The sequence below is a fragment of the Cupressus sempervirens genome, chromosome 9 (genome assembly GCF_028749045.1).
Source record: "Cupressus sempervirens isolate cs-2001-9-10 chromosome 9, ASM2874904v1, whole genome shotgun sequence".
NCBI classification, from domain to species: Eukaryota; Viridiplantae; Streptophyta; class Pinopsida; order Cupressales; family Cupressaceae; genus Cupressus; species Cupressus sempervirens.
The window spans coordinates 474,843,487-474,865,682 of record NC_143126.1 but is presented as its reverse complement, the minus strand read 5'-3'; the positions used below and the strand labels follow the sequence as shown (position 1 = coordinate 474,865,682).

The window sequence follows — 22,196 nt, the reverse complement described above, 5'->3', positions numbered from 1 at the left end:
AGGGAGTGGTAGTCACCTGCTAGTCGGGATCTACACGATGCACCACTTCCTGCCATTGCCTATTTAACTTAGTATATAGTGTGCTTGTACATGCATGGTTTTTATGTAGGTTGCAGGTATTGGGTATCAACTTCCCTGAATTTCCAGGATAAGCATACCCTATCACATTATCTCAATGGTAAGAGAGGGGAGATAAATTCTCAAGTCCAAATCCCAACCCTTTAAGCCATTTGTCCTAATTGGAAATTAGGACTAGTATCTAAGTCAAGTACCCTTTGAATATGTTGGATGACATAATTCATGATATTAACCCTTTTGGTTTGATTTTGTATGTGTTTTTCTATAGTGGGTTTTTTGTATTTTATTTTATGAGTCTTTGGTGTATTTTCTATTAATTAAGCCTAATTAAAAGATTTAATTAATGGTTTAATTTAATGAAAAATTAATATGGTATTTTAATATTTATTTATTTAATTAATTAAAAAAGTAATTAAATAAAATAATTAATTTGGAGATAAAAGTTATAATTTTAAAGTTGGAATGTGATAATATTTATTTAAGTTTATAAATATTTATCAATTAAGTTTCAAAAAATCAATTTAAAAGTGGAAAAGATATTAAAATTATTAAAAGATTATAGATTGCATGATGTGTGCATATGATTAAAATATAAATATATTAAGATAAAACAAGTGGAGTTATTAAAGTGAGTGCATGAGATTTTAAAAATTAATAAATTAAATTGAAAAGAGTAGAGTGAATATTAAATTAAATAATGTGCATTATTTTAATAGTCATTCACATAGGAGTATGTGAGCTCTTGGGAGTTGTCATGTTGACAACACAAAAGTTTGCACTCTAATTATGCATGTGTTGTCAACAACACAGGAGTTAGTGCACAAATTAAGCGCATGGTGTCTACAACCTTATGACTCATCTAGAAGGTTGGAAAAGACTCGTGCTTAGTTGTCAACACCTTCTGGTTGTTTCTAGAGACATTCTAGGTGCTTCCTGAGAGTTCTTTATATTCAGGCACTCCTAGAAGTTTAGGGAGAATGTTTGAAGGGCGTTTGGAGGACCGAGAACGTTGGAGAAGGAAGGAGCTTGCTCTGCAAACTTTTGAGGAGAAGTGATTTAGCATCAGTGTCCAGGTAGACACTTGTGATTTTGACCTATGTTATTTTCTCTTCTTGCACTTCCTGTCTTCTTCGTTTCTTCTAAATGCTTTCTAAAGATTTTCATATCTTGGTTGTATGTATTTTGGTCATGAGTAGTTAAATTCTTAATGTGAAATTTCCATATGCATAGATCTGAAGGAAATTATGGGGCTAGCATTTTTCAATTGCCTTTTTACAAACCTATTAGAAGGATGAATTAGGCAAATCTAGAAAACGACCATTAAAGAAAAAAATTCCTTAATTTATAAAATTGGAAAAAAAAACTCATTTTGTATAAATTATATATATATATCTTATCACAGACAGTATTGTAAATGTATTCTTTTAAAATATACATCTACATTTACAAATCTGCACACACACACACACACACAGAGACACCAAAAAATGCTGACCTTTAAAAAAATACATGTCACGCAACATATGAATTTTTTTGAATTTTTTTAAAAAAAATATATTAAAAAAAATTGAATCACATATAAATAAAAATGTTTTAGAAAATGTTATTTATAAAAAATTGTATAGTGAAAGGGTTGGGGAGGGACGTACCCGTACCCCCACCCCACTTTATGTTTAGTGTGACGCCAGTGGCGCTGCTGCTGCAGGACTGTGACAGCAGTGTTGTCACCGGCCTGCGTCAACAGGTAGCCACGATGCTATTTTATTAAGGAATGGCCCTACCATATAAATATTGTGATTGACAGGGGTACAATCGCAGGGGGTAGGTATAGACCCCCGAAACCCGTGCCACTAACTAAGCACATTATATGCGGAGTATGGCAGATGAAAGGATTTATTTGCATTGTATATTATTAATTGATTATTTATAAATTGATTTTAGACTATATATATATATATATATATATGTGTGTGTGTGTGTGTGTGTGTGTGTGTATATGTACATGTATATATGTATATATGTACATATATATGTATATATCTACATGTATATATCTATATATATACATATATACATGTAGATATATACATATATATACATGTATATATGTACATATGTACATATATATATATGTATATATACATATGTAAATATATACATATATATATATATATGTATATGTACATATATACATATATATATATATGTACATATGTACATATATACATATATACATATATGTATAAATATAATATAATATTATATTATATTAATGAAATTTTATTTAAGTAATTATTCAAGTCAATAAAATTTAAAATAAGTAGTATAGTTTTATATTCAGAATTAATAAATCTATTTAATTAGAATGAGTTTAATAAAGGTTAATGGAAAAGTTATAGATGTAATATTTAAGTCATTTAAATTATAATAGGGGTTCGTAAGGGAAGAAATTGAGTTTATTATTTATCAATGTTTTTTGGGTCTAGCAAACTATTAAGTAAATAATAGTATAAATGGTTTAAATAGTTATTAATCCGATTAAAGTTAATTTAGTAGAGATTAATTAATGATTGAAGTGTTGTAAAAGATATTAATCAATTTGGATTGGCTAATAATTGGAGGGGAATAATTAATTAATTTATCAATCAATGTACATAGGAGGAATTTATTTGAGATATTAATATTTGGTATTGGCAATTTATTATAACTTGTTATTATTAAAGTATTAATTTGAGCATTGATGGAATGAAACATAGTTGACTCTTAATGTACGAAATTATCATCAGATGATAATCATGTAATTATTGAACTATTAATAATGGAGAATTGGATTATAGTTGACTTTTAACTTACAAATTATAGATAATTATTAATCAATTGATATTCATTGGGTAGTTGGTATGGTTATGTAATTATTAATTAAATTAATTAATTATAGTTAATTAAATTTAATTAATAATTAAGTTATGTAATAGAGTTTTAGTTGATATGATTCTTTTAATGAAGTTGTAAAGTATTTACATCGAAGTTGATAAGTCTTATTCTAATGACTTGAATAATGACTTTAGATATTTTAATGGTTATTAGTGATGATTTAATTATTATAACGATTAAATTAAGAGACTTAAATTTTAGTAATATTTGATTTAGTTTTATTTAGGAACCATTAGAATGATGAAGAGTCATGGATTGTGTATCTATGTACATTATTAATTAATTTAATTATATGATTTAATTAAGATTAATTAATAAAGCATTGCGTTTAAAGTAATTTTAAAAACTAGTCAATTTTTGGTTCAGTAACATTGATCTTAGCGAAATAAGGTGAATGATTTTATTAAGTGTTGATAAAGATTAGTTTAATGATTTCATGAGTAAATATTTATTCTTCAGTTATTCTTAGAATGTAATTTTAAATAATAGAAGGATAATGCTATCAATGGAACAAACGGGTTGACTTGTAGGTCAAATGATAAATCTTATACATTTAAAGTATACTTGCAAATAGAAATAGAAACCTCCACACTTAATTCAACTATGTGATTTTAGCAAACTCAAACATGTGCTTGCATTGTGTTTTCTCTATGCTTCTTGTTTTGGGTTTTTGGGTTGACTAGTGTTGACCAATTATGGGACATCTACCAGAGGCTCAGGGGTTATGATTGTGATGTCAAGATGATGTCTTTTGATCTCAATTCTTTATAAACCCAACCATGATAATGTGATGGTATGCTCTATGAGATGTATTTATTGATTGTTATTGCTCATCAATCTTCTTGAGTGAAGCTGAGTTATATGTATCTGAGACACTTGACCTAATCATTTTTGAGTCATCGATCAGTTATCCTTGGATTACTTTACAGTCGCCATGATGGGACTGAAATGTTGATTTATTTTTTGATGATGTCATGTTGTGACATGTTTTGACTCAACCATTTTGGAGTCTTTGATCAGTATGATTTTGAGATATATTTTGGTTATTGAGAACCAATGGATACTTTTGATTATCAGTGATACCTTTAGTTGCCAATAGAGAATTGTTGTGGTCATGATTATCTATGGATGCTTTTCATTTTCTCATGGAGATTTGATGCTCTTTTTATGGATTATCTTTTGGGTATTTCTTTCTAGTCACTTGTATAGGACTGTGGTGATTTTGAGATTTATGATTCCATGAGCTTAGTGTAGGTTATCTACTTGTAGTGTCAGGAAGTGGCTTGCAATGGGGGTTGGGGCCCTAAGTGGCTGCTAGGGTAACTCATTGTAAGTTTTATTAATAAGTGATAATATTTACACTAAATGGGGATTAAATGAACCTAATAAGATAATTGTATGTTCTCGCCCATGCCTCGAGTGCTAGTATAGACTAGGATGGGAGTAGAGAGAATGCTTGGTTGTGACCTTGCATTCCATAGTATACCTCGTCAGTATGAGAGGATACTAGTGGCCACACAGGGATCACTAGGGGGCCAGGGTCTATTGAGAGACTACCAGGGTAACTCTAGTGTGATTCGTGCGATGACACTTTCTCACTTGCATAGTAAGTTTTGTACATGTCTTTGTTGTGCCTTTGGGATTAGATGTTGTTTTGTGATTGGAACCTTTGAGTTAGTATACTTTTAGGATTCTTGGACTTAGAGAGTATTTATGCTATGTAATTTTGATAACCTATTTGGGACTTGAGATTATCTCCTTAGGGCAATGGGAGTGGACCATTTAGGTTCCACACGATCAGGTGGTAGTGCTTTTTCACTCTTATCATTTGAGATCCATCCATAGACACCGTGGTTGGAGCATTCTTGGTTGGTATTTATCTTCATTCTATTCTTGGATCAGTATGATAGATGATATACCTTATGATGGATGTATTTATTGATATGTTTCTTATATTGATGATTAGCATATGTTAGATGATGTTAGCCTATGCTTTATTTTGCATGTTAGATTACTTTTTGCATATGATGTAGTATGTTTTAGGAGTGACATTCCTACTATATTAATATCGATGATCTCTTCGGTGATTTGGAATGTTATGCATGGAGGGATGGCTAGGATCCATGATGTTCTAGTGATGCTATTTATAGTTGGGAGGAACCATGCACTTAGTTAATTATGTTGTGGTAGATGGTTATCTTTTAAGATGGATGTTATATCTTTATGATGATGTTGTATCATGTATGATATGTGGTTTCATTTATGTCATTGCATCATGGATTAGAGTTAGTATGATGATGTACTTTATTTACATGGATGTATATTCTTTTAAGCCTTTCATACCCTATGGCATGTACAGTGGATGATTGAGCAATTAGAAATGTAATTTAAGAACATTAGACTTTTTGTTATTATTTTATGTGGATGTAGTATTAGATGAAATCATTAATACTAGTTGATTTAGGTGTTATTCAATGTTAAGGGATCCATGAAAAATGTAACCTATTATGTATGTTATGTTTACTTTTTTCTATTGCTTCCGTTACTATATGTATGTTGTGAATAGTTTTACTTTCATGTTTTAAAAAAAAAAATGCTACCAAACTTAGTGAAACTTTAGGTTATTTCTTGGGATCCTTTGGTGGGGCATTATAGATATCATATGGTTTAAATTTTATTTTATTTTTATAGATGAAGCATTCAAAATCATAAATATTTCAAAATTACTATGTATGAGAAATAACTAAAACTTTAATCTTTTCAAATTATATTGTGCTTTAGCAATTAATTAAATAATTTTCAAATATTAAGTATTAATAATCTCCTTTTAAGGTAAACCCTAAATTCCCAAATTGGGAAGCATATGTAGGAAGGATCCTAAGTTCATATGTTGCAAGGTAAATACTTCAATACCACCGAAAAAACCACAAGGTAAGTGGAAAGATAAGAATTGAAATTTTATACATTTAAGCATGAAATGGACTTAAAGTATACTTTCTCTAAGTGTATTTTTATAACTCTTATCCTTATTATGAAATTGGAAGTACAAATTATCGAAGCCCTAACATGTATTAATATATTTCCAAAGTAATTTTTATTTTTAAAAAAAGATAACCATATCGGGTTCCTAAAACTTCAAGTGGTGGCCTTCGTTTGTTGGTAGCTTGTAGGCCTAGTGCCTTGCTAGGCTATCTTGTAGGTTTGAACCCTCCAAAAAAAAAAAAAGTAAAATGTTTTTCATTTCTCTAAAAATATATTTTTGGGAGAAGTATGAATATATTTCCTTAACAATAGAAATATTATATATGTGAAAGTAAAGCTTTTATATGCCTAGTAATTTTTTTCATAATCATGATTTCAATATTTTTGATATGAAATATCTACATATGATTATGTGTACAAAAAAGACTCAAGTCACTTTATATTAAAAATGTAAGGTATTTATTTAATTAATTATATTATAAGTTCCCTTATTAATTTATTTTATGTGCAGGACTTATTATAAAATATGAAACATGAAAGTAATTGTGGAAAAGAAATCAAGGTGATCAAAGAGGTATTGAAGCATTAATTATTTTCTTAAACCAAGGGACATGACTTCTCAAGTGGGATAATCCACTGGAATAATTATTTTAATGTTTAAATTGCATTACAATAATTGAGTGTTCAGTTGCATTTAGGTTTTTGTTAGGAAGCGTCACAATGATCAGAAGCTTATATGCATCCCCTGTATTTATAGAAAGGACACCTAGGTCATTTGTAATAGATAGCAAACAATAATGATTATTGCAATTTTCAAATTCAATATGGAGTAAACACTCTTTCTGTGTAATTGCTTGATGGCTCTTACATCCAAACTCCTCTATTGTACTTCCTTGAGAGTCATTGCCTAAAGTGTGGAGGTTGAACAAATAAATATTCAACCTTCTTCATTGATCAAAATTGTGTTGAGTTTCCTAGCATATATAGAAAATTGATTTCTGTAAGAATACATATTTATAGATATGCACTTTTATCCACTTTCAAATCAAAGATTTTTCAGCATTACACTTACATTTCCTTTGAATGCTAATTGCTAGTAATTATAAATTTGAATAGATAATAGTTGTAGCTTACATGTTAGCTTTACATTATTCTACAATAACTATAGCTTACATGTCAGCTTTTTGTTAGTCTAGATTAACCACATCACTAACACTATCACTATCAGTGCTACTTTGATTTGTTTGATTGTCAAGAAGTTCAAGGCTCATAATTTGCAAAGGAGATGGCTCCATCTTCCCTTCAAGCATCAACACAACTTGCCCCATGCTTGGCCTCACCTCCTCATTTTTTCTCAATGCATAGTAATGATACAATACTTTCTCTTCTCACCTCTTCAATATCTTTGTCCTCAACAACACCCTTTTTTATAACATTAGTTGTGTTGCCCTGACTAATTTGAGTTGTAGTCCATGGGGGAAAGTAATACATACTTGAATCTTGCATGTTTAAATCCAAAGTTCTCCTGGAAATGATTTCCAAGAGTGTCATACCGAAGCTGTATACATCAACCTTTGGAGTTAAGGGAACGCCAAAAGTCCATTATGGAGCTGAATAACCTCTCATTCCCCTCATTGTGGTCACAATATGACTTAAATCCCTATTCACAAGCTTTTCCAACCTAAAGTCATCCAGCTTAGGGGAAAAATCAGCATTGAGTAGAATGTTGTCGGGCTTTACATAATTGTGAATGATGCAATCTCTACATTAGTCATGGAGATAAAACAAAGCTTAAGTAGTGCCTAAAGCAATCTTCCTTTTCCTTTTAGAGTCATTATTGAATAGTATGGAATTTAGAGATCCATTGGGCATGTAATCATAGACCAGTAACCATCTAGATCCTTGTGCACAAAACCCTCGAAGCCTTACTAAATTCCCATGTTGTATGTTTCCAAGTGATCTGATTTCCACTCAAACTTTCTTATCATCTTGGCTTGAATTGGACTCTAATTTTTAATGGCCATAAGTGCACTATCTGGTAGAGATCCTTTGAAAACTGAGCCAAATCCTCTACTCCCCAACTTAGACCTAAAATTCCTAGTTATAACCTTAAACTCCTCGTAACTAAACATTCTAAGAAAAGAGTCAGATGAATCTTCAAAATGTCCAATAGATTAGTCAGTCTTGTCATTTCCTCCACATAAAAAATGAAAAGGCACCTAAAGCAATGACAGTGTAGTGCCAATAGCAATCACTAGAGGCATGAAGGCTTTGTATCTAGATGATGATGGAAAATCAAACATTTGAATTACTAATTGATAGCGAATCATGCAAGTCAAACAAAGTGTGGGAAGTATTAGAGTTCTGAGGGGGGTAGCGTGAATCAGAACTTACTCACTAGTACATATGGACCCAATTTTCGACTAAGGTTTGTCACTATTTTTCTTGTCAAAATTTCAACCAAGTTGCAAGTTGGTCAAAAATTTGACAAACACATTCATAGAAATTTTGGCCAACCTAAAATTTATTCATCAAAATTTCAGCCAACTTGCAAATTGGTCAAAATTTTGCCAAGAAAAATAGCGACAAACATTAGTCAAAATTTCACCAAAATTGGTCAAAAATTGGATCCAAAGTTATAGTGACTGATTTTACTAAATCGGTTTGTAGATTATAACTTTAAAGATTCATAGATTGAATGCATTCAAAAATTATTTAAATAAATATCATTCACCATGCATGAATATGAAAAACATGAACTCACAGAGGATAGAGAAACATATTTTTCTGAGTGGGAAACCCTCAAAATTCCTCAAAAAGGATTTGTCATAGGGAGAAAAACAACTCTATGAACCTATGATCATTGTTGAGCTTCAACTCTTTTACAATCAACAGTAACAACTGCTCATGGATTCAACCATGTTTCCTTTTAATTGAATTACAACCTTATATGCACATATAATTGTATGCAATATACTATACACCTATACATGCAAATAAGTTTATAATCAATCCTTCAGGTCAATCTTATAATTTCAAGATAAATGTCTCTATGTTACATCACTGCATTACACTCATCTATTCATACTTTACATTGATCTCTTTAAATAGAGATGAGATTCGAATAGAATTAGTTATAAAAAATAAAATAAACCAGTTAGGGCTATTCAACAAAATGCCCTTATGAAATGCTAGTCTAAAAACAAATTTTCAGTTATGGCTTAGATTTCTTCATGCCCTTTGAAATATCAATCATATAAATAACAAACTGTGCAAGTAGAACTTCACACTTTCCTTTCAAAATTTTTAAAACAATTTCCATTTGAAAGAAATGAAACCCTTCAAAAAAAATGATGCCAGATCTAAAAGAGAGACTTCTTTTCAAATTTGATACTAGATTCAAAGAAGGAAAAAATTCCATATCTTTACATAGGAAAACAAATAGAGAATCTCCCTTTGAAAGCAAAAAAAAAATTATTTTCCTTTTAAATCCATTTTTATGAAACTGATTGTATTTTATTTCCATTTTGAAATTGAATTAAAAAAATTCACACTTTCATTCACCTTTTTTTTTTTTTCAAAAAATCTAAGTCGAGCAATCATTTCTTCAAACAAAGTCAACTGACTAGAAAGCATTCCAAATTCCATTTCAAATCTTTCCTAAAAGTTATATTCCTTTCTTGAAGAAATTCAAAAAAATTCAACCTTACTTCTTCTTGTCAAAAAAATAGTCATAGTTGAAGCTACTTTTTTTCCCCTTTTTACCTCCATCATTCTCTATTTTTGAAAACCCTTGTCATAGTTTTGAAAACTTTTGCTATGCCTCCAAAAATCCTTATTACAATATTGAAGCCTTTCATTATGCCTCCAAAAACTCTTAGTCATGCAATCATAGGTGAAGCATAAAAGGTGAGTATTTCAACAATACTTGAAACAATTTAAACCATAAATCCAAAAATTGTAGTGCCAAGACAAACCTTTTCTTCACAATAACCCATATGCCAAAAACCATGTAGTGCCTACCCTCGTTCACATCTTTTCTAGACGTATTGTTATCAAACTATGTAGAATAGTTTTATGTTGATGGTTTAGTGGTGTTGTTTTGACACTATCAGATATTATGATAAGGATTCGGTTGATATATGATGAGATCATTTAGACTTTACATTTTATGTATGTATGATGATCATTACATTGTTTTCAGTTATTAATGATTATTAGTTAAATGGTTTATTATCTCATGTGTTTTATTATGATTACTTACCCCATACTTGCATGTGTATGGTGTGCATGTTTTCTTATTGTATGGTGTTTCTGATATGGTTAAGGAAGGGAGTCGTAGTCAGCTACTTAGTCAGGATCTACATGATGCACCACTTCCTGCCATTGTCTATTTAGCTTAGCATTATATATTGTATGTACATGCATAGTTTTTCTACAGATTGTAGGTATCGGGTATCGACTTTCCTGAATTGCCAAGATGAGCGTACCCTATAATACTATCTCAATGATAAGAGAAGGGAGATGAATTCTCAAGTCCAAATCCCAAACCTAAAAACCATTTGTCCTAGTGAGTTAGGATAAGTATCAAAGTTGAATACCCATCGAATGTGTCAGATGACATAATTCATGATTTTTAACCCTTTAGATTTATTTTGTATGATTTGTTCTATGATGGGTTTTCATATTTTATCTTGGAGGTCTATGGTGAATTTTCCATTAATTAAGTCTTAACAAATAGATTTAATTAATAAATTATTTATTTGAGAAGATTAATAAAATATCATGATCTTTGATATTTTGATTGTAATGTGAATTAATGAGAAAAATGAATTAAATAAAAGAAAACTAGAAATTAAAATTAATAATAATTATAAAATAATAATAAAGTAATAAATAAAATAATAATAATAAAAGTTATAAAAGATTAAAATAAAAGTTATAAAATTTAAATAGAAATTATTGAAGTTATAAGCTTGCATGGGAATTAACATGTGTCAACAACACGGGGGTTAGTGCATCAATTAAGCACAAGGTGTCTACAATTCTATGACTCATAAAAAAGAATTGGAAAAGACCCATGCTTAGTTGGTGACACTTTTAGCGGTTTCAAGAAGCATTCCAAAGGTTTCTTGAGAGCTCTTTTTATTCAGGCATTCATAGAAGCTTAGAGAGAGGGTGGAGAGCAATTGGAGCATTCGAAGACTCAAGAACTCTAAAGAAGGGAGCTTGCTCTGCGAGTTTTCTGAGGAAGAGCGAATTAGCATCATAATCCAAGTAGATTCTTGTGATTTTACTTATGCTATTTCTGCATCATGCATTCCTGTCTTCATCGTGTCTGTTATATGTGTCTAAAACTTTTCTATGATTGAATCTGTAATTTGAAATTGGAATCTAGATATGCTATTTTGTTGAGAAGAAAACAATAGAAAAACCCTAGATCCAATTAAGGAGAAATAATTAGATATGAACCAGATTTGGGTTCGAATTTATATTAAATTAAAAAGACAAGATTTGGAATTAAAATAAAAATTTTATGGTGAAAATTCAAATGATTAGATGTAATCTTTCTATCAATTATAATTTTAGATGCATATGAATAAACCCTTTTATGGTTAAATTTAGAGAACAAGTATTTAGGAGGAAATTTTTAATTCATCACAAACTGCCATGTCGCTGCCCCTTGGATAGACCCGAACTCAGTCATTCATAACTTTTTATTGTGATCGAATTTATTCGATCGCTCTGGTCAGAATTAGCGCGACTTGGCCCTCTCCAACATATTTCAATTTCAGCCCGATCCAACGGTTCATTAGGGAGATATGACCGTCGTATTGAGACTGTTTTATTCAAAGATAGATATTTCTCCATCTCCCATAACCAAGAGTTCTTTATGCTAAAACTTCACAAGAAAAAAAAATATATACCAAAGCATGAAATGGATTAAAGATATTATTGCAATCTTCCCTTATTAGAATCTTATTAATATGCATTAGTTTCATATGGTTTATTATCTAATCTAATTAAATCAAATTTAATCAAGATTAGTTAATAGTAGAAGAAGTGTAATTAATTATTAGTCAATCTAAGTAAATGGATTTTTAAATGAGAGAAAATTAAAAGAAAAGAGATTTTAATATAGTGAAATTTTTATAATGTATATTGAATACTATTTAATATATATTAAACAATTTTAGAGTTGTTTAATGAAGATGATAATGTTAAGAATTTGGAGATTATTCATGTTAAAATCTACAATGAGTCTTATTGGTTTGGTAATAGGGATCTTTTTCAAACAACGTTTATATAGACAAAATATTATTAGTACAATTAGCAAATGAAGTCTAGTAGTTTTGAAGAGAAACATTTATCTATCAAATAAATACATGGGTTAGGAAAAACGTGAAATTTCTCCACTTAATATAATTTGGGAATACGTAAACTGAGACTTCTAAATTCAAATTTGAAAACTTAGTAAAACCAAAACATGTGTTTGCATCGTGTATTCTATATGCTTCTTGTTTTGGGTTTTGGGTTAACTAGTGTTGACTAGTCCTAGGTTGTTACCAGAGGCTCGGGGGTTATGAGATGTGTTGGCATGTTGATCTTATTTGGTCTTGATCTTTATAAGCCCAACCATGGTAATGTGATTGTATGCTCTATGAAATGCTCAAGTACTGTTTGTATTTGTTCATCAGTCTTCATGTGTGAAGCTGAGATGTATGTGTATGAGACACTTGAGTTAATCATTTTTGAGTTATCGATCAGTTATCCTTGATTATTTTCTATTCGCCATGATGGAACTGAGATGTGGATTTATTCTTTGTGATGTCATGTTGTGACATGTTTGACTCAACCATTTCTGGAGTCTTCAATTAGAATGATTGAGATATATATTTTGGTTATTGAGAACCATTGGATACTTTGATTATCAGTGATACTTCAGTTGCCAATAGAGAGATGTTTTGTTCATGTTTTTCTATGGATTTTTGCTCATGGAGATTTGATGATTTTATGGATTATCTTTTGTGATTTTGAGATTTATGAGTCCATGAGCATTAGGGTAGGATATCTGCATGTAGTGACAGGAAGTGGCTTGCAATGGGGGTCGGAGCCCTAAGAGGCTGCTAGGGTAACTCATTGTAAGGTGGATTAATAAGTGGTAACATTCACACCTAATACTAACAAAATGAACCTAAAAAGATAAGTGTTTTGTTCTCTCCCATGCCTTGAGTGCTTGTACAAGCTAGGATGGGAGTAGTGAGACACATGGTTGCGACCTTGCATTCCGTAGTATGCCTCGTCAGTATGAGAGGATACTAGTGGCCGCATGAAATTAGTATGGACCCATGGAGTTTAGCTAACTACCAGGATAACTTGTACATGATAATTGCGATGACACTTTCCCACTTGCATAGTAGGTTCCTACATGACATTGTGTGCCTCTAGGAAGTAGATGTCAGTGGCATGATTTAAACCTTTGAGTTAGTATACTTTTAGGATTCCTGGACTATAGAGATTTGTGCTATGTGTTATGGATAGCCTATTTGGGACTTGAGATTATCTCCTTAGCACGGTGGGAGTGGACCACTTAGGTACCACGTGGTCGGGTGGTAGTGTATTTTCCACTCTTATTATTTGAGATTCATCGAGACATCATGGCTGATGTGTCCTTCGTGATGGTGGATATGTATCCTCTCATTGATGATAAGCATATGTTAGATGATGTTATCTTATGCTTATATTTGCATGTTAGATTACTTTCTACATATGATGTTGTATATGTTAGGAGTGACATTCCTACTATGTTAATACCGATGATTCCTTTGGTGATTTGGGATACCAGACACCAAAATTGTTGCTATGAGGATACTAGACACCAAAATCAAGTGTACCTTGAATATATTTTAGTATTCAATTCCTTACATTAAGATGAGATTTTTTTGGGTCAGACTGAAATCTTGAAACCATACATACTACTTACATTATGTCAAGTCTAGATGTTGTAATAGATAATAGACTTCCAATCATGGATCTATATACATTTTGATTTATAGAAGGTGAGTCATCATTCTTCATTAGCTTGCAGCCTATTTCCATAGGAGTGCTTACTAGTTTACAATTAGCCATATTAAACTTCCACAACATTTCCTTTGCATGTTTTGCTTGAGAAAGAAATAGACCATGTTCAAGATGTGAGACTTGCAAACCAAGAAAAAATGTGAGCACACCCAATAGAGACATTTCAAACTCAGATTCCATAATTTTTGAAAAATGTTTTACTGATGCATCATTAGTAGACCCAAAAATAATATCATCCACCTAGATTTCTACTACCAAAATGTCATCATTTATAACTTTGATATACAAAGTGTTATCTGCCTTTCCAAAAGAAAATCCATTTACAATTAAATGTTTATCCAACCTAAACTACCAAGCTCTAGGAGCTTTTTTTAAACCTTATAGTGCCTTTCTGTGTCAGTAAACATAATCAAGTTTGTTAAAAGATTCAAAACCTTTTAGTTGTTCCATATAGACTTCCTCTTCAAGATACCCATTCAAGAATGTAGTTTTGACATCGATTTGGTAGACAATATTTTTTTTATAATTGGCATATGCAAGGAAGATTCTAATTGATTCCACTCTTGCAACTAGTGCAAAGGTTACACCAAAATCAATTCCTTCTTTCTAAGCATATCCTTTGCATACAAATCTAGCTTTATCTCTGATCACTTTGCCATCTTCATTGAACTTGTTATGAAATACCCATTTTCCACCTATGACAATTTTGTCATTAGGTCTAGGAACAAGTTCCCAAGTCTTGTTTTTCTCAATTTGATTTATTTCTTCCTACATTTCATTTTGCCAACAGGAGTCTGATAAAGATTCAATAAACTTTTTTCTTTGAAATCTAATATCAAGCAAAAATGTTCAATAATATTTGCTTGTTCATTTGTTTTAGCTTTTCTTCTAGTTAAGATCCCTTTTTCTACATCTCCAATAAATTGAGATTCAAGATGTCTCTTAGCAATTATTCTAGAAGAAGTTTTTATTTTTGAACCAGTACTTGTTACTTTGGGACATGAACAATTTTTTGGTTCAATTTCATCAATAAATTTAGTTTCAACATTTTCAAGATGTTCATCATGCAAAGTTTCTAATTTTTGGAATGATGTTTCTTCATGATCTTCTTTATTATTGCAACACATAGAATTTTCATCAAATACAACATTTATGGCTTCTACAATTTTATTTAGCCTTTTATTATAGCATTTATAAGCTTTGCTATGTGTAGAGTATCCAAGAAAAATCCCTTCATCAAATGCTGTATTAAAGTTTTCTAAGGAATCATCATTCCTTTTGATGAAGCATTTACAACCAAAGTTTTTAAAGTTTTTAACATTTGTTGTTTTGTCATTCCACAATTCATATGGAGTATGAGCTATTCTATCTCTAATTTGTGGTCTATTTAGAATGTAGTCAACTATATGAACAACTTCTTTCTAGAATTTGTGGAGTAGTTTTGCTTCATTAAGCATGGTCCTAGCCATTTCTTTGATAGTTCTATTTTTTCTTTCTACAACACCATTTTGTTGTGGTGTCCTAGTAGCAAAGTATTGTTTTTTAATCCCATGTTTTTCACAATACTCAATAATTTCATGAGAGGTGAATTCTCCTCCCTTGTATGATCTTAAACATTTTAATTTTAAGTCAGTTTCTGTTTCTACCATTTTTCTAAAAAATTTCAAATGGTCAAATGCTTCTGATTTGTGTTTCAAAATGTTACCCAAACCATCCTTGAATAGTCATATATGAACAACATAAAATCTTTCTCACCATTTAATTATGTAGTTTTAGTTGGACCACATAGATCTGTCTGTACAAGTTCAAGTGGTTTGTTTGAGGAGTATTCTTTTGTTTTAAAAGATACTCTAGTTTGTTTACCTTTTATACATTCTTCACAAATATTCACTGGTTTGGTAATTTGTGGTAATCCTTTGACCTTTTTATTCTTACTAATTCTAGCAAGATTATCAAAGTTAAGATGCCCCAATCTCTTGTGCCACAACCAATTCTCTTCAACTTGACTTACAAGACAAGTATAAATCAATGGTGTTTCTTGAACAATAGAGTCAATCAAGTTATAAATATTTAAACTTGTCCTTAGGCCACTAGAAACGATTCTATCCCTTCCATTTTTGATAAATCATCCTTTAACATTAAAAGAAATAGAGTACTCATTGTCACAAATCTGACTAATACTCAAAAAATTATGTTTCAAACTTTCAACAAATTATACATCATGAATTGGTGTATCTTTATTTAAAATTATTGAGCATCTTCCTATTATATAGCCTCCTAAGTTATCACCAAAGCATACAAACCCTCCATCAAAATCTTCTAGGGTTTTGAACTTACTTTTACACCTAGTCATATGGTGTGAGCACCCACTGTCCAAAACCCATGTTGCAGGTTTTTGAGAAAATAGGGTTTTTTCAACAATTAAAGACTTTTTAGATGTCTTTACTTGTTTCCAAATCTATTTTGGTATCAAATTTAGTTTGAATTGATTTTCATAATGACCATAGTGAAAACATTTGAAGCATCTAATAATTCTTTTCTTACCTTTCAATTGGTTTTGTTATCATAGAAAATTGCCTTATGCCCAAAGACATTACATTTAAAACAATAACCATTAAAGAAGAATTTTCTTTTCTATTTAGGAAACTCCTCAGATGAACATTGTAAATCATTTAGTCTTTTATCCATATCTTCAAGTAAAATTTTTTGATTTTCTATAATTTGGTTTGCTTCTTCTAACTCTTCTTGAAGTCTTTTATTTTCATTCTCATGATTTGAAATTAACTTCTTTAATCTTTTAATTTCTTGAAATGATTTGAAAAGTTCTTCTTTAGGATCAATTTCTTCATCTAAATCAAATGAAGATTTCGATCCACTAGATTTAGTTTTAGGAGTGTTAGCTATTTCAGCTATGAACAACCTTTCCCCTTCTACATCAGCATCACTTGACTCTTCATTTGAGTCTTCTTTTGATAGAAGAATTTAATTTTTGAAATCCTTGAATATTTTGTTTTGATTCCAAGGTTTCCTTTTTGAAAACTTTTCGGTTCTCTCATCATAGTCTTCAAGTTTTACATTTGGACATTTTGCTGCAAAATGTCCTAAATGAACACAATTGAAGCATTTTGGTTTTCCTTTATATTTCTTTTTCATTTTCCTGAATAATAATGCATCTAGAGCATCTGTTAAGTTTGAATCACTCTCTTCAGCCTTAAAGGCTTTCTCTTTTGATGTAGAACTAGCTTGATTGCTAATTCTCATTGCATATGCAGTTAGGGTTCCTTGTAACCAATGTAGAGTCATTTTAGAAAAAAAATTTCTTTTCTTCTAAAGTAGAAATTTTAGTTTCAAATTTAGGTATAACTAACCTAATGACTTTTGAAAGTATGTCATGTTCTTCATTTTTTTCACCAAGACCTTTTCTAGCATTGACTACTTCATCAGTTCTTAAGAAATATGCTAAAATACTTTCATCTTCATTCATTTTCAAATTATCAAAATGTGTTTTGAGAGTTAATAATTTGGACTCTTTAACCTTTTCATCTCCTTGATAAATAGTTTCGAACTTTTCCCAAATATCATTTTCTTATTTACAATAGACTACTTTATCAAACACATCTTTAGTAAGACCACACATTAGAGCATATCTTGCCTTTTTATCCAATTCATATTGTAATTTATCATTAGCATCAATAGGAACTACTAGTGGGATAGTATACTTTGTAATAACAAAATCCCGCATTCTCAAATTTAAAGAATGTATAAATGCTTCCATCATAACTTTCCAAAAAACATAGTCAAATTTTCCAATGTATTTAATTAGTTTATTTAGTTAGGATTAGGGTTTAAATCCAATTAGGAATAGCATATTTATCTTAAATTAGCATTACTAGATTAACTTAATATTAAGAGTTTATTTGAAATTATGTTCATATTTAGGCGATTAGGGTTTATTCAATTATGTCCATATTAGTCCTTAGGGTAAATATTATATTATGAATAAATTTAAATTATGAATTTATTTAGCATGGGAATTACCTTGTTTATTCAATTATGTTAATAATTTATAGTCCATTAAGGTTTATTAGATTATGATTAAATTTAAATAAATGAATTTATTTAGGACGTAGTCAACCAGGACAACCTACCGACATTAGAGAAGGTTCATCCCAAGTTCAAACAGGTACATGTGCATCTCTTGCAAGTATATAATATAGATCTCTCTAGAATTCTAGGTCTCTATCAAACTTTATATCTTTAATTTTTAAATTTAGTGAGCAATATTTCCACTTATAAACTTACTTGATTTTATTTGTTATATCGTGCACGTGCAATTCTAGTAGATGATGAAAATGTTGGACATGAGGAAATTGAAGATGAAGCAATGGATATTGAAGAAGGACCATTTGAAGGTTAGATAATTTAATCAAGTACATAATATTTCACTCAACTTAAACATGTATATATGTATGCATATATGTCCCCTAAAGAGATTGTATCTTAAGACTTTGTTTCATTTTTTCTTGTGCAGCCCGAGATCAAACAACAAATGAGAATGTTAATTTAGCTCAAAGATTGAAGAGAAAAATTAATCATAGAAACATAGATCATTTAATTGAAATGGATGTGGAAACATTGAGAGAATATTCTAATCAACCTACACATACTACGAAGAGGAAATTGAATAAAAATTCTAAAGAAATAATTGCACAATTTGAGAATATATCAACAGTGGAGAAAACTCAACTATTATAAATTTCACTTCTCAAAGATGAATTAAAAGAGCCACTAAGACTATTGGGTATAGATACAAGTATAAAAAAGATGAGGACTTCTAAACTAGAAAAAGATATTGTTGAAAGTGTAGGGCCCATTTGTCGTTGCACCAAAAGCTATGACTGTTAGTGAACATGGAACACCACATAATTAACCACCTGTGGGCAGGGGAGCGTGTCGCATCACCCAACAATCTCCCCCTCGACACGCATACCAGGTGCTTACGCGGGTCAGGAAGGCACCGAGGAGATTTGAACCCATGACCAAGCCAAAACTAGGCTCTGATACCAATTGTAGGGCCCATTTGCCGTTGCACCAAAAGCCATGATTGTTAGTGAACATGGAACACCACATAATTAACCACTTGTGGGCAGGGGAGCGTGTCGCATCACCCAACAGAAAGTGTTAAGGAAGGGTTACATTCCATTGGGAAAAAAAATAGATTTGCAGATAAATCCATTGCATGAAGAGTGATACTGACATCTATTTTAATTAAGAAAACATCCCAAAATAGATAGATCTCTTCATTATCATCTCATTTCAGGTATAGTTGGAAGACAATACTACATTATCTAAAAAGGAGAAACAATTTGAATGATAGTACACTAGAAGGCATTTGGGCACTAATGTGTAGAGCTCCTCGATTTGACATGATTGGGGAAACAGTTAAGAACTTAGTTATTCAATTTTGGATTGATAATACTCGTCCTTCACCAAATAGAAGAGATATCATCAAGCAGAGGATTGGGCCTAAGGAATATATTCAACACACAAAACATTGGTTGGATGTCACTCAACATGAATTATATCTCTCATTTTGTAATTTAAATCCTAACATAAAGATTGGACAAACAATGTTTGAAAGATTAAAGCCCTATTTTGTGAAGATAAATAGATCTTTTGAAACATGTTGTTATCGATATCATGTTGAATTTGATCTGTACTATGAATGGTTTTGAAAGATGATAGAAGAAAGTGGTGGAACTTCTCAAAATACTTTTCCTAAACTATCGAGTCAATTCATAACATCAATCTTATGTGACAAACCAAATGATTGTGTCCATAAAATAGATTGCATAAGAGGAACTTGTGAAACATGTGGTAACTTGACTAAATTTCCTTTGAGAGAAGAAGATACTAATACGACAAGGATGGTAAAATGTAAGAGATATAAGTACATAAAGTCAGAAACAAAAGCTGGAAAAGAATCAACAAGGTTAGAATATGTAGAGGATGAGATATCGGCTGGAGAATTTATGTCAAATTTTCGTAAATTGATTCAACCATATAAACACCACGCATTTTTTGCTAAGTGGCAAGCAGAACAATTTCAAACACTAAGAGAAACTTTCCCACTTGGAACAATTCTATCTGTTGTTGACTTTCTAGAGAATTACTCTTTTGTATCTCAAAAACAACTTCAAGTAGAATACTACTATACAGAGTAGGTTACTATTATGGTTCAAGTGTCTTATCGACATGCACAAATTGATCTCGATGGTGTGGAAAGTAAAAATAAAGCACGAGTCATTAAAAAAGAGTATCACTTTTATATTAGTGATGACAAAGAACATGACACACATTTTGTGGAATATTGTTTTAAGACATTTTTTGAATATTTCAAAAACAAAAACATTAAAATAGAAAAACATTTTGTATGGTCAGATGGATGTGCAACACAATTTAAATCAGCTAGACCATTTTATGCATTATGTAGATATCATCGATACCTTAATATACCACACATTTGGAGTTTTTTTGAGAGTGGACATGGAAAGGGTGAGCATGATGGTGTAGGAGCTTGTATCAAATGTGCTTTAAGAAAGTATCAAATGGACTATAAAGGATATCACATTAATAATGCTCATGATGTGGTTGAGTGGTGAAAAACACATTTTTCGGTGCCAACAAATATAGATAACACATCATCACAAGCGAATCGAGTCATACCATTTAGAGTGTTTTTGGAGGTATCAGGTATATATAAATTAATTTGTTCATATTTTTAAATTGAATCTTAAATTTATATTTAATATGTTACCTTAGATGATCTCTAACTAAATTATGGACCTTGTGTACACATTCAGGTGTTGATAGAAGATCAATGCATGCATGCAAGAGGGTAGAGAAGACACGATCTTTGCATTCAGTTATGAGTCCAAATAGTAATGTGTGGTCATTGTATACAAGACAATACTCATGTTTTTGTCCTAATTGTATTGATGGAGACTATGGTGGTTGCATTAATCAAGAACTTGGATATGTGGGTGAATGGAATTTGGTGCCACTAGATGTTATTAATACAAATGAGTTTGAGGACGAAAACTATGATGATATTCCATTGATTTCTAGTGATTATAACCATATTTCAGGATTGATCAGAGTTGGTATGTATGAACTATATATATACCTGGATCATGTACATGTATACATTTTTCATAATTTTGGTTAATTTTTATTATATATATGTACTTATGTAAATGACGTGTATCCAAAATTTTGACATATATAAGTTTGTGTAGGAAATGTTTTTGCAGTCATAGTAGAATCGAAAAATGTAGAAAGTGCTAGCTATTATTTATTACGTTGCACCATGGAAAGAGAGAAGCTAACAAAGACTGAAATAAGTGATGAAATTATTTTTCCCATAGGTTAGTATTAAAGTTGAATTATGTATATATGTATGTCAAGTATCTATGTTTTTAATGAATTCAAATTCTTTGAGTTAAATTCAAGATTGATGTATTTTTTAAATGTGTACATGTGCAGGTTCTATTGTTGTGCAAGGAACATATTTGAAGCAAATAAAAGTACTTAAAAATGGGATTCATTTCACCGATTATCAACCTAACAATAAGGTATATCAATATAGTAACCATGTTATTGCCACTGGTCTAACTCTTCATCCAGTCAAAGGACCTGGAATACGTAAGTGGAGGCTCCATATTGATGATCATGAGAAAATATTAAATGTCATCCAAGAACAAGCTAATCCACTTGATATGAGATAGAAACAAGTCCTAATTTGAAATGTAACTCAAGAACAATTTGAAATTTGGTTCAAACTATTCGAAATTTGGTTGAACAATCATTCGATCAATTTGAAATTTGGTGGAATAACTAATTTTCTAAATTGAACTTTTACTCTTTCATTTTGAATTTTCTAAAGTAACTAATTATAGAAATTATGAACTTATATGTATGTGTGTACACTAATTACCTGACATGTGCACCTTGAGGGAAAGAAATTCAAACACCACCTGTCTTAAGGGGATGAAATTAGGAGTTTGTAAAATTAATTATATTGAACTTTATATTTCACTTAACTTGTCAATTTTAGGACA

The 22,196-nt window shown here is 30.7% G+C and overlaps 1 pseudogene; it reads left to right on the top strand.

The window, feature by feature from the left end:
* The window catches only part of LOC149539383 (uncharacterized), a 117,498-nt pseudogene that overhangs the window by 83,223 nt on the left and 12,079 nt on the right, over positions 1-22,196 (top strand).